This window comes from Alligator sinensis, unplaced genomic scaffold, assembly GCF_000455745.1.
Source record: "Alligator sinensis unplaced genomic scaffold, ASM45574v1 scaffold73_1, whole genome shotgun sequence".
Lineage (NCBI taxonomy): Eukaryota > Metazoa > Chordata > Crocodylia > Alligatoridae > Alligator > Alligator sinensis.
Genome location: NW_005841838.1, coordinates 463,176 through 467,319, shown reverse-complemented (window position 1 = coordinate 467,319; position 4,144 = coordinate 463,176).

Sequence of the window (4,144 nt, the reverse complement as noted above, 5' to 3'; positions counted from 1 at the left end):
TGCAGAGTTTAAAAAAAAAAAGCCGGCTCTGCCAGTGGGGATTGGGGCTTCTGCAGGCTCGTGGCAGAGCCCCCTATGCAGCGTGGGGCAGTGGCGGGCAGCGGTGATCAACCCCTGCCTGGCATTTCCGCAGCTGCTGTCCCAGGGCACAGGTGCAGTGCGGCTTGGCAGGGTGCTGCGTGCTGTCTGGGAGCTGGGGCAGCTGGGGGTGAGCAGTGCCAGGCTCTGGCTGACAGGTGGAGCTGCTCCAGCTCTGGGACAGCGCATGGCACTCTGCTTTGCTGTGCTGCACCAATGCCATGGGGCAGCTGCCACCAGGGTGTCAGGCAGAGGGGGCTATCCCCACTTCCCCGGCTGGGGGGGGGGGGGGGGATGGGCTCTGTCATGGCCCCGATCCCTGCTGCCAGAGCTGGTGAGTGTGGGGCTTTTTATTTTTTTTAAAGTGCCAGAGGCTGAGCCAGGCAGGGGATGAGGCCAGGAAGGGCAGCCATAGAGATGTCTCCTGCAGCTCCTCTGGCTGTGCCTGCCTCTGCCCTAGGGGGGAGCTGTGGGGGCTCTGCTCTGCTTCTACTTGCCCAGCTGGCGCTGGGGGACGCAATGCAGGTGAGGCTTGCTCTGAGCAGCAGCAGGCCATAGCCCCTGCTTCCAGTGCTGCCAGCCCACTTTAGCTCTGGGAGTGGGGGCTCTGCCCTGCCTCTGCTTGCCAGCCAGTTCAGGGGAGCATGGGATGTGGGTACAGCAGCGCTGGGGGTGCCGCTTGGCAACTGGCGCTAGGGAGGGTAGTGCGGGATGCTGACGTGGCAGCACTGGGAGCGGGTGCTCTGCCCTGCTGCTGCTTGCCCCCTTCTGCCTGGAGTGTCACACCTGCATTCCACCCGCCCCACCTACCACCCCAGATGGGCAAGCGGCAGCAGGGCAGAGTCCCCTCTCCCAGTGCTGCCGTACCCACATCCCATGCCCCCCTGCCCCCCTCCCTGAGTAACACTCCCCCCACCCCAAGCTTTGCACAGCCCTACCAGACAGTGGCTCACAGCTGACTAGAGGAAACAAGGGGTGGGCCAGAGGTTAGAAATAGGGGCTTCACTGCCTTGGATCACTGAGACCCTGGAGGTGGGGCCATCTTGGTGCTTGGGTAGAGGAGACAAGCTTTGGCTTAGGTTAGACTGCCACCCCGCAAGGGGAGGGGGTTGAGTAGCGTGCTGCAATGCTCCATGGGACATTGCGGAATGCGACCTACCAGGAGTCATGATAATATGTGGTACAGATGTTTGTTATGACACTCTAACCTACAACACTGAAGACTGATCTCATATCCCTCCAGGGTAATCTTAGAGCAGGATCTGCCATTTTTAGAGTGCTCTAGGTGCCCTGACCGTCTGTTTGGTTATGACTGTACAGCACTTTGTGTACTCTTACTGTGCAACAAGGATAACTTCTGTACCTGGCCATAGTTTCTCTCACTCACTTCCTGTAAAAGGGTTGTGTCATCTGCTCCTATTGTATACCAACAATTTGGCCAGGTACAGTCTATTTAAAAGGAAATGGAAATATCTGTGAAACTACTGGTATTCTTACTGATTCCACAGTTAGTATGAAAAGACACTGCCAAAGAAATGGTAGGCATCTCTCTGACAGTCTTTGTATACACACTTCCATAAAAACATTTCTAATAAAAATGCAGCAAATAATAACAATAACAATAATAATAACAATAATAATAACATTAATAATGATTATTGCTTGTTATCCTTAGCTACAGCTCAGAGCATACTGGATAAACTTTGATGTTCATTCTTTGGAAGGAGGAGGATTTTTATTTGTAACATTTTAAAAACAAAAATATATAGGAACTCTGAACACCAAAAATTGAACTTATCCTCTGCTTTCATTCCGAACTGGTTCCTTTTTAAAGTCATACTTTGTACAAAAAATTGCATTAAAATATGCAATTAAACATTCCTCTCTGTGGCCACACAGCACACAGGTCCAGCACATCCCTGCAAGATTCCTTCAAGAGTTCAGCAGAATAATTAGCTCTGATACCATTGCACAGTGGTTTTTATCTATCAGGGCTTTATCTCGCTTTCTCTCAGTGGTGAGTCTAAGAGAAATTTTGAAAGTTTGCCTCATGGGTATAATCATCTTATTGATGCTCAAAGCATTTAAATGCAATCTGTAGCCTCTTCACACTTTGACACTCAAATTCTTAAAAAAAAAAAAGCAGATATTTCAGCAGGTGCTTAGTTCAGATCGTTCTGTAGGCTATAAGGCTTTTGCCTGTCTAATTAGCTGTGGCAAAAAGCTGAAGATGTTGACAATCTAGGGATGTGAGGTAATAAAAAATAGATTATTTACCAGCAGCAAATTAACCCCTCTAAGAAACATTGTGAGGAGTTGTGCTCCTCTGACAGTTCTATGTAGCACACAGATACTCCTGTATCCATCTGTCTATCCTGAGCACAATGTACTTGATGACACATTTCTAATCTATTTCCCCAAGCAAGAGACTTGATTCACCAAAGCCTTGATTCTTCATTCTAGGAAGAAAGTAACCTTCCTAGCAACAAGAAACAAAATGTGTTCACTTCCAAACATGACTTTCTTAGCTTTCTGTAAGAGTAGTGCAAATAATTGGCCAACCTCACCAACCGCTGTTCACTACTGGATGCTCAGGGTAGTTGTGCCTTCTTGTTTGAACTGGCAAAAGAAGACATAGGAAGAGAAGGTGACTCTGTGAATAATTGATGGTGTCCCTTGCTTCAGAAATGACTGGCTCTGTTATTTGATATGCTGCATGTTCTACACTGTGTCATCCTCTGTCTGTCTCTGACTGTGAGGAAGGCAACAGAGTATCTGTGGTGCCAGGCAAACAAACAAAAACCCAAACTTCAAAAAAAAGAAGCTAGATTTTAGAATGCTAAAAATGAAGGTGGGGTCATTTTTTACCATCATTGCCATAACTCATATGGGTATGTGTTTCAGTCAGTAGTGAAGGTAGAGGGAATATGGAAATAATGTGTTTAAGCATTAACAGAACAACTGAAAATCTAGCCTAACTTATTTTGCTTTAAAGATGAGAGTCCTTAACACCCCCCCCCAAAAAATCAATATTTGGGAGCATGGTTTTAAATTGCTTCTCTTTTGCAACTCAACCCCTCCCCCCTGCCTTAAAAAAAAAGCCTGCCTGCAACGGACAACCCGGTAACATCTGTTTTTTCTCTACAAATGGATTTCTCTCACCTTCCTGTTGCTGCTTTCTTAACATAAAGCAAAACAGCAAACATACAGATATCCTAAACTCAGAGCAACAAAGACTACAACACAAAGAAATGAAGCAGTTGTCTCTGTAATGCTGTGCCAAGTATTCATACTGTTTCTTTGTCCAGAATGAAACAGCCCAACCTTTGAATGTCCCGTCTTATTCACATGCTACTCACTTACCACCCTTCAGATGTAGCCACTTTTAGCCTCACACTAGTCTGTTTTATTCTTAACTGTTTACTACTCCTGCACCACACACATCTAATTAAATCATGGGTCATATTATTCGCTTACTTGCATGAGGTGTCATTTACATTACATATTCACACTTCTTTAAAAAAAAAAATCCATATGGCCAGAATAATGTTAGAAAGTTCATACACTTCATTTTACATGACAGAGATGATGGCAGACTTCTGCAAAGGAATAAAACCCACTGAGCTATTAAAACCAAGACTGTACCACAACAGACATCACCAGATAGATATTCTGTATGATTTGTTATGGAAACTGTATTGGGCTTGTACATATATATACACACACTTCTCTCTCATTTTTGGCTTTTCTTACAAATTCCAAATTCTGTTGATGGTGTTCATATTACAGATCTCTGCTAGATGACAAAGGAATACATGCTTCCTAACAGTTGACTTTTCCTATACTTAGGTTAGATGGAGTGGCCCATATAAGTTAAGAACCCGCTTGAATTTAAACCTCAAATTCCAACTTAGTTATGCAGGATATTTGAACAAACAGTTGGTTAGCAAAGCACGGAAGCATCAGAAATCAATTTGTGATGTTTCTAACTTAACCAGAAAGCCAAAATTGTTAGGAATTTTGCCAGGATAATTGCTATTAACAGTTTGCTGTTGTGAAAATCAAA